Source organism: Phymastichus coffea, unplaced genomic scaffold, assembly GCF_024137745.1.
Source record: "Phymastichus coffea isolate CEN01 unplaced genomic scaffold, Cenicafe_Pcof_1.1 PCOF00051, whole genome shotgun sequence".
NCBI classification, from domain to species: domain Eukaryota; kingdom Metazoa; phylum Arthropoda; class Insecta; order Hymenoptera; family Eulophidae; genus Phymastichus; species Phymastichus coffea.
This window is the reverse complement of record NW_026706862.1, coordinates 1,667,059-1,677,349: the sequence shown is the minus strand read 5'-3', so window position 1 is coordinate 1,677,349 and position 10,291 is coordinate 1,667,059. Positions and strand designations below refer to the sequence as shown.

Sequence of the window (10,291 nt, the reverse complement as noted above, 5' to 3'; positions counted from 1 at the left end):
CAAAATTTACACTTTACCGAAAATGTTCTTTAGTCTTTTTATAAGTCTTTTTATAATAAACTGTCTTGCACTTTTAACTTTCACTAGAGTCTGGGCCCATAACCTGTTGGAGTTTATTGATTTTATTTACTTAGAAGGAAACGTTATTTATAAGAAACAGTCACAATAATATTCATAATACAGTACACTAGTAGAATAATAAAAGATACAAGGAATGAATGATATATATATATATATATATATATATATATATATATATATATATAATTAAAAATATATCACTAAAAAAAAATAAAAACGGCCCTGGGGATTATTTTAATTTTTGCAGAGAGTTACTCAGTAAGTACCGTAGAATCTATTTATGCAATAAAATTGGATGTGCTCTTCACCTTCGATTCAAAGGCTCTTCCAGCGCACCGTGATATATCTAGCCTCGCGTAGTTCTTTGAGAATTGAATGAATTTCATTGATATAATTATTGGTACCAGCTGATTGTTCGCCCCCTGACAATCGAAGACGATCAACGAGCTCATTCGGATCAACTCAATATACGAGGTGTGATCAAAAAGTAAGGTGAATTTTTATTTTTCTGAAAAAATATTTATTTATTCATCACTTTTTATTTTATCTCCTTCAAAGTAATCCCCCTCGGATATAATGCACTTGTGCCAACGCTTTTTCCAATCCTCAAAGCATTTCAAAAAATCATTTTTTGTGATTTTGTTTAGTTCATCCATCGATGCCGTCTTTATCTCCTCAATCGTGGCAAAACGCCGTCCTTTCATGGGCCTCTTCAGTTTTGGGAACAAGAAGAAGTCACAGGGGGCCAGATCTGGGGAATACGGTGCCTGTGGCATCGTTACTGTGTTGGTTTTAGCCAAAAATTCGCGCACAAGCAACGATGTGTGAGCAGGGGCGTTATCATGGTGCAAAAGCTAATTTTTATTTTTCCACAAATTCGGACGTTTCTGGCGGATTGCTTCGCGCAAATTGCGCATAACTTGCAGGTAATATTCCTTATTTACTGTTATACCCTGTGGCAAGAACTCATGATGCACCACGCCCCTGCAGTCAAAGAAAACTGTAAGCAAAACCTTTACATTTGATCGAACTTGGCGTGCTTTTTTTGGTCTTGGTGATCCAGAATGCCCCACTGGGACGATTGAGTCTTAGTCTCGACGTCATAACCGTATACCCATGTTTCGTCACCTGTTATAACCCTGTTGAGTAAATCTGGATCATCGTTGACGTCATTCAGTAGCTCTTGGGCGATGCTCATGCGACGTTTCTTTTGGTCGAAATTGAGCAATTTCGGAACAAACTTCGCTGACATACGTCTCATGTCTAAAACACTCGTCAAAATTGATTGGCACGAACCAAATGAGATGCCAATATCATCAGCAATTTCTCTAATGGTAATTCGACGATTTCCCAACACTATTTTCTTCACTTCTTCAACATTCTCATCAGTTGTTGATGTGCTGGGGCGTCCAGAACGAGGTTCGTCGTCGGTGTCTTCTCGGCCTTCTTGGAAGAGTTTATACCACTTGTAAACATTTTTTTGGCTTAAAGTAGACTCACCGTATGCCATTTTCAGCATTTCAAGTGTTTTGGAACATTTGATTCCATTTTTCATACAAAATTTAATGAAAACTCTTTGATCCATGTTTTTAGACAGCAGCAAATCGTGGAGCACGCAAAACACTTCTAACCTTGATGCCTCTCACAAACAAACCAAACATACTACAAAGCTGAAATTTGGAACGTATGTTCTAGACGAGTGTACCGACATAACCAAATAAAAAAGTCGAAGATCGAACGGACGTAGCCCGCTAAATTTAAAAATTCACCTTACTTTTTGATCACACCTCGTATATGGGCATCTATCGTTTCAACAGCAACTTCCTCTGCCACACTGGACACCGTCGACGGCTGACTAGAGGTCGGCCTCTCGAAATTGTACGCGTATAGGCTGAAACGCATCGAGCGCTTTCTTCTACCCGCTTTCTGACGGGCCTCAGCTTCCTTCTTCCTCTCGTCTTCTAAGTATCCCGCCGAAGGGAACTGCGCGGACCAACCCCTACGGACGAATTGATAAGCGGGGACCAGCCTGTGTTCCGTGAGAGGCTTAAAAGGGAGAGTAGCATGTACATGCTGCTGCGGGGCTACGCGAGGCAGCTCTCGAGCCGACACTGTCTCTTTCTTGGAGTCGCTCGAGCTAAGCTCCACCTCCAAAATACCATTGGTGGGGTTTGCATCAAGGCACTCCAGCCACCTCTTCCGATCATGGCCCCCGCGCTACGGCTTCGGTTCGCCGCTCTACCCACGAGATAACCACCCCCGGCAACTCGAAAATCCGGCGATTTCTCACCTCGGCTGTTCGTCTCCGCCTGTAAGAAGACAAATTCCCTTTTCGCGGTAGTAGTCCTCGACTTCTCCGACGCTTAGCAAATGCAAAGTGTCGTAAGCCGAAATACTGCGCTCCGGTGGATCGTCTCATCCCAGGTGGACATCGGCGCTGCCAAACGGATTATTGAACCGGGTCATTTGATACCGGTCAATAACCGCACTCCACGCCGGTCGCTCTCAAATTGTTTTGGTGGCGAAGGCAAAGGCAGTGGCAAAGGTAGCTCCTTTGTCTCTTCGTCACTAACCGACGCCTGAGCTAACTGCGAATCGCAGGAGGCAACCTCAGTGTCGTAAGGGTAGGTGGTGACCCTATGCCCGAAAACGGGGCGGCAGACCTCAACACCTGGTCCATCTCCATGGCCCTCACAGCTTCCGTTGTGTTCGCCGGCGCTGTTGTTATCCCCGAAAATTCCTTGGTCTCAGCAGCCTGAGGAATGCGACCAGACTCTCTAAGTTCGTCAGTCATCATCACCCGGCGTAAATGAACCTCTTGAACCTTTAAAACAAAACAACTTAGTTATTACACCTGTCCTGTCTTGTGAACTTATTTATTTACCTTACGCGGCGGTACGTAACGTTTGATTTCAAAAACATGCCCTCGAGTAGTACGATGCTTACTGTTTGTTGCTAGCTCGTATATCTCTGTCGAAATCACTGAAATAGTTTTAAACGGTCCGTCGTATTTCGGATCGAGTTTCGCGTTTGTACCTGCCACAGCAGGTTCGAAAGCGTGTGCACTTTGCGCCAAACCAAATCGCCTACCAGGAAAAGCACTTGACGTCTACCCTTATCGTAGTACTTCTTTTACTTTTTCTGCGCTTCGTCGATGTGTCTAGCTACTAAATCGCGTAACGCATTCAAACGCAATAATCTATCTTCCCATGCTTTCGTATCTAACTTCACAATCGGTGCTTTTACCTCAATCTCGCGCCTTAAATTCTTTACCGGGCGCGGATGCCTACCAAAGTTTAAAAACGCCGGCAAAACCTTTGTAGACACCTAAGTGGCAGTATTTATAGTATGACAAAATTCACGTAAATAACTGTCCCAGCTCCTGTGATCAGCATCTATAAACATCGCTATTATTTCAAAGTACGATTAACACGCTACCGGGTCACTCTGCTGGTGATAAGCCGGGTAAAGTAAGTGTTCAATACCGTACTGTCGCAATCTGTCCTGAAATATTTTGCTCTTGTAAGCCTTCGCGTTATCGCTAACTATATACTCAGGAGTTTTCCACCTAAATAGAATCAACTCCTCAAGCGCGGCAGCAAGAGCAGGACCGTCTGCTGACCGTAGCGGTTTTAGTTCGACCCACTTGGTAAATAAGTCTTGAAAAACCACCATGTATTTAAATCTATTCTTGTTACGAGGCAGCTCTACCACGTCAGTCGCCACCATAGCCCAGAGTCTTTCTACCACTCGTTTACCCATAAGACCTTGAGGCGCCTGCTGAACTACCTTGTACCTTTGGCATTGCGAGCACTCATTTACGAACGTCTTCTCGTCATACCACACTTCTGGCCAGTAATACTCATAAACTCACGAACTATTCGATCGTAAGTCTTTTCACGGCCGAAGTGTCCAGAGAACGGTTCGCAATGAGCGTCTCTCAACTCTCTTTCCAGCGGTACCACCATGCGCCAGTATTCCTCGCGATTAGTTACCATGTCGAGCAAGTGATCGTACATGAACCGATACAGGACGTTATTTTCTACTCTCCAATTCTCGAATTTCTTCGGTCTTTGAAGAACGTCTTTCACGCGTTGTAGATACCAAGTATCCTGTATATTATCGACTATGTACTATTCCGCAGTCTAATTGCTGAAATTCTAGTACCATTCTTTCCAAGCAACCCGTTTATTTAAATCCTAGTGACAACACTGTGATCCGTAAAGATAACAAAGTGCGAACCTTCTATATAAGGCCTAAACTTTTTTACCGCAAAGAGTACCACCAAAAACTCGATTTCGCTCAAGGTATAATTTCGCTCGTGCGCGTTTAGTATCCGACTGGCGTAACATATCGGATGTTCGCCATCGACTAATACCTGAACTAAACACGCGCCAACCGCGAAGGAAAATCCATCGCCGAGCAAGTAAAAAGGGCGCGCGAGCACCGCCGCCTCAGTTAACGCGCGCTCAAACCTCTCAAATGCAACTTGCTGTTCCTCTTTCCATTTCTACGGTTAGTCCTTCCGAATAAGCTTGGTCAATGGGACCTTTATCTCACTCTCGTGTTCGATAAAACGCGCGTACCATCCTACCATACCTAGGAATCGGCGCAATTGAGCTACGTTACTCGGCGCGGAGTTATCCACTATTGACTTTACCTTGTCATCATCCGGGCCCAAACCCTCGTTATCTAACCTGTATCCTAAGTACGTTACCTCGGTACAAAAGAAATCGTATTTTTCTAGATTGATTTCTAAACCGACGCTTACTAACCGCTTCAAAACTCTCTCTAACCAGATCACGTGGCTATCGAAATTCGCACTAACTACCAGCAAGTCATCGAGATACCAAAAAACATGCGGTTCGTATTCTGGACCAAAAAGCGAATCCATAAGACCCGTGAAGGTAGCCGGTGCGTTGATCAAACCGAACGGCATTCGCTCAAATTCGCATAATTCAAGACCTGGGACCGCAAACGCCGTATATTATTTGTTATTTTCCGATAGCGGAATCTGCTAAAACGCCGCTCGTAGATCTATCTTCGACAGATAGACTGATCCGCGCAGTCTGTCTAACAAGTAAGGTACACCAAGTGTAAGTAACCAATTTCGATGAAACTTTGTTACGTGGTAGAGGACTGAAAAATAGTCGACACTTTTTTTTTATATGATAATACGTGGTTTAAGAGGAGAAAACTGCCCCTAAAGTTCGCCCCTGAAAATCGTTTTTTTGATATATCTCTTCTTCTAAATAAGATATTCTCTTGCAATCAACTGGATATTCATTGTGACTCAATAACAGTGTCACGTAGCGTACCAAAGCTCCAGAGGGTTGCAACACTTACTTTTTATAAGGAAGGAAGTGATTTTATTCCTACATTTTTGTCTGCCAAAATTGTGAATTTAATTCAATCCTGTTCTAACTTTTTTATTTAGTAGGGCATTAAGAATCAAAGTTGACGTGTTTTTTATTTTTTTCTAATTTAAGGTTGAACTACCCTTAAAGTAATTTTTTTATTTTTATTGAAACTAAACGCTTTGAGTAAACCGTATAAATGAAATTGATGTAACTAACATTGAATCTGTTCAATGTACTATGCACGACTAACAAAAACGCAGAAGTATTCATTCGTGAGGCGAAGAAACCATTTAAGGGGTGGAAACTACTCATCACGTTCACCCCTAAGAACCGTTCTTTCAATATATCTCCTTTTCTATAAAGCATTTTTTCTTGAAACCAACTGAAAATTATTTTATTCTTGCAAACTAAATCTTCTTTTATTCGGAAGGACATTGAAAACTACAGGTAATGTATTTCGAACTTTCTTTTTAAATTATATATAAGAGGGTAAGCTCTTCTTCAGTTAAATTTATAGTTTCCTTTTAACAAATAGCTATGATAACCGCTTTGAATGAAATTTCAATCTAAAGAAGGTCTAAAATAATGAGAAATGTATATCGTTATATATCAATAGCACATTCAAAACGGTAAAAACTACCATCAAATTTCACTTCTAAAATCCGATTTTCATAAGATTACTCAATTTCTATAGAATATTTTATCAAACTTTAAATACACAATACTTATACGATGATGCTTTTCTAAAAAATTTCTTCCATAAAAACAAAGCTTTCTCGAATTGAAACAATACATAAAAATTAGTTATTCGTATCATTAAACATATTCAAAGATAACAAAAATATATTTTTGATCACTTAAATAGTTATTAATTTCTTTAAATTAAATATTCAAAAAGAAAGGTCTCATTTTGTAGCCCACAATACTCTATATTCTTTAAATATTGTAATTGTAAAAAGCAATAAAGTTAATAATAATTACGTTTACAATTATTTACGGGAACAATTAGTTACTCCAACATTATTATGACCTTAAGTTGCATTACATTAATATTATTATTAACATAAGTTTCATATTCGGAAGAAACGAGTTTTCTGGTGCGTGTCACTGGAATGTTTTCAACTTGTTTATCTGCTAAAAATGAGCAGGTTTCACCATCATATGCTTACCACGTATATTTTTATTCGGTGCCAGTCAATCAAATGTTTTGTTGTGAGTCGATGCTATTCTGCGAAAGAAATTCTTGCGAAACGTTCGAAAAAAAATATACATATTTATATTATTTCAAGTCTCAAAAAAATTTCAAGAGTAGTAACGCATGTAAGTTTTAGGTCATATATTTCAGCCATGTGAAAAAAATTATATTGATGCGAGAATGCTATATATGGATTTTGAATTGGAATATGTGTAGAAATAAATGAACTGAATCAGGCATTCTACATGTTCGTATTGAAAATAACTTTCGTATTCATCTTTGATTTCGAACAATCTTTTTCTCAAAAAATTTTTGTTTTTCTCTGTGTGAATAATACTTTTTTCTTGATTTATTTATAATGTAAATTTATTTTTGATATTGTCTCTTCAAGTTATTTTCTAGTTAAATTATTTATGGAGTACATGCGTAAATATGATATTCTTCACCAACTAATTACACAGGCCTGCAAAATAGAGAGTCGTCACTGTTCTTTTACAACTTACGGTCATTTCCGAAGTAATTTTTGGCGTAGAATTAGAATCCGTCGTCAGAATTGCTTCATCACGTCAGGTTTTTGAGTAATCGTCCCCTAAAGGTCGAAAAAACACGTTTTTTGTCCATATTCAAGGCTTGATTACATCGTGAGTTTATATTCTTTTCAAAAACGGTTCACGGCATCTTAAAGAAGCACTCTTACCCTTCAAAACCCATTTTTCAAATTTAAGATATCATTTTTTTTCATCAAGATATCATCAATTGAAGTTTGCCATTTTTGAGGTTTCACCATGAGCTTAAAAGTTCGGCCAATTTTCCTGGAAGAATACGATATATTTCTTAGTTTTTTTTTTATAATGATTCTAGAATCATTATCCATCTAAGATTTTTCTTGAATTTATAATTATTTTTAACAGCATTTCATGTTTATTTTTAGCATTCAAAATGAAAATAAATCCTCTAAACGTGATAAATATGCTACTCGCTTATTTTCAACAACTGCCCATTGATGAAAGTAATTACGATATTAAGGAAGTGGAAATTAAAGATCTTTTTCAGTTAATATTATTAGATTTGATTGACTCCAGTAATAACGTCAATTCGATTGTAGAAACTACTTTACATTTCCAAGAAGAATTTAAGGAACCTAATGCTATTATTGTCGAGAATATTGATCTACATACAGTTCTTGTTGATCCCGAATTTCCGACAGACGATCGCAAGAGCCAAAGTGAGCCATTGAATTTTGAATACAAGAAATAAGTTGTAGAGTTTTGGAGGAGCGGAAAAGAAAAGCGAAATTTGTCTCTTAAAACAGTACAAAATCTGTTTCGTAAAGTCACATCTGAAACACAGTTACATCGCTGGGGTCACCAAATTAACAAAGATGGAACGTACCGGGAAAAAATTGAAAGGATTTGCGATTATACCTTGGAAAACTTTAACGCGGCTCTTCAATCTGGATTTATAATTCATGATGATGACTTGAGAAGGTGGGCTTTACAAGCACAAAAATTGGTTGGGTACAAGGATATGCGATTTAGATCTTCTAAAGGTTGGGTTGCAATACTTAAAGAAGCCCATTGAATCGTTTCTAGAAAAATTAACAAATTTGTAACAAAAAAAGCATAGAACATAGAGATGAATTGCACGCAAAAGAGATGGAATTTATAACAAACGTCAATCAATTAATAAAACAAATTGATCTTGCGAATACCTTTAATTCAGATCAGAGTGGTTTTTAATTAGAAATGCGTTCTGGTCGTACTTTAGCACTGCAAAGAGAAACGCAAGTACAGTGTCTTGTACAATCTCTCTTGTTAACTACACACAGCTATGCAGTACAACCAACGATATCAGCTGAGGAGAGTTATTGTCACCTTTATTCTTAATTTTACAAGAACGATGGAAAAATGAATTCAGGTAAAATTATGTTTCACATACTTATAAATATAGTAATTCAAAAAGGCAAAATTTACAGATCTCTTCAAAACATGGTTGAGGGAAATATATTTTCCAAATATTGGATCTACAACAATGCTATTACTTGATTCGTGGAGCAGACACTGTCCAGAGGCTCTGCATCATGCCACACCACGTGATAAAACGGTCCATTTGAAATGAATACCTACAGGAACCACTGGAAATATTCAGCCATTAGATGTTTTGAGATCCGTGTTTGGAAAAATTTTGTTAAGCAATGTTCAGATAGTATTATGTATATAGATCATGATTTAGAGTTGCACAAACGAAATAACATTATCAAATTACAGTCACTAGTTCATAACCAGTTTTCATCCCCACGTTATAAGAATCTATTCAGGTATGCGTGGTATAAAAGTAGGTATCTTGTAGATTAACCAGAGGCATTTGAAAATCCCATGGATTTCAATTTCCGAGATTCATGTGGAACGCATTGTGAAATAGACGATTGTAAAAACGTAGCTATTATTCATTGCAGTTGATGTCAGAAATCTCTATGTTTCAAGAATTTGTTTGAAGAATAAGGGGATGGATAATAAATAAATGTTGAATTAATATTTAACTCTTTACCCTCTCATATATAATTTAAATAGAAAATTCGAAATACATTACCTGTAGTTTTCAATGTCCTTCCGAACAAACGAAGTTTCATTTAGTTTGCAAAAATAAAATTTTAAAAAAATACTGACACCCTTGTGAAAAATGAGAGATGCACCCTCCTGCATCCGTGGTATAACTTATAATATTGTGACATGATAAGAAATAATTTTCATTTGGTTTCAAGAAAAAATGTTTTATAGAAAAGGAGATATACTGAAAGAACGGTTCTTAGGGGTGAACGTGATGAATAGTTTCCACCCCTTAAATGGTTTCTTCGCCTCACGATTGAATACTTCTGGGTTTTTGTTAGTCGTGCATAATACATTGAACAGATTCAATGTTAGTTACATCAATTTCATTTATACGGTTAACTCAAAGCGCTTAGTTTCAATGAAAATAAAAAAATTAATTTAAACTATAACCTTAAATTAGAAAAAAATAAAAAATACGTCAACTTTGATTCTTAATACCTTTCTAAATAAAAAAAAGTTAGAAGAGGATTAAATTCAATTCATAATATTGGCAGACAAAAATTTAGGAAAATAATCCCTTCCATCCTTATAAAAAGTAAGGATTGCAAATCAAATGTTCAAAAAGTACGGTGACTTTTCAAATTTCACGGGCAACGTACTTTCGATTATCGATTTTTTTGTTTTGTCATGTTAGTACACTCTTCCCGAACATCTGTACCAAGTTTCAAGTGTATAGTATTTTTTGTTTAGTTGTGAGAGGCGTCAAGGTTATAAGTGTTTTGCGTGCTCGGAGATTTCTTGCTATCGAAAAATATGGATCAAAGGATTTGCATCAAATTTTGTGTAAAAAATAAAATAAAGTGCTCCGAAACACTTGAAATGTTGACGGTGGCATACGGTGAAACTGTTCTGAGTAAAAAAATGTTTACAAATGGTACAAACTCTTCCAAGATGGCCGGGAAGATGCCAATGACGAGCCTCGCTCTGGACGCCCAAGCACGTCAACAACTGATGAAAACGTTCAAGCAGTGAAGAAAATTGTGCTGGAAAATCGTCGAATCACTATCAGAGAAGTTGCTGAGGATGTTGGTATATCGCTTGGCTCG

The 10,291-nt window shown here is 37.8% G+C and overlaps 1 long non-coding RNA gene across 1 annotated transcript; it reads right to left on the bottom strand.

The window, feature by feature from the left end:
* Positions 1–6,817: 6,817 nt before the first annotated feature.
* LOC131665445 (uncharacterized) lies at positions 6,818–8,648 on the bottom strand. The gene is made up of 5 exons (XR_009302030.1): positions 8,348–8,648; positions 8,061–8,224; positions 7,815–7,975; positions 7,334–7,448; positions 6,818–7,225 (listed from the first exon to the last, which is right to left on the bottom strand). It is a non-coding gene; the product is annotated as an uncharacterized LOC131665445 (long non-coding RNA).
* Between the last annotated feature and the right edge of the window lie 1,643 nt (positions 8,649–10,291).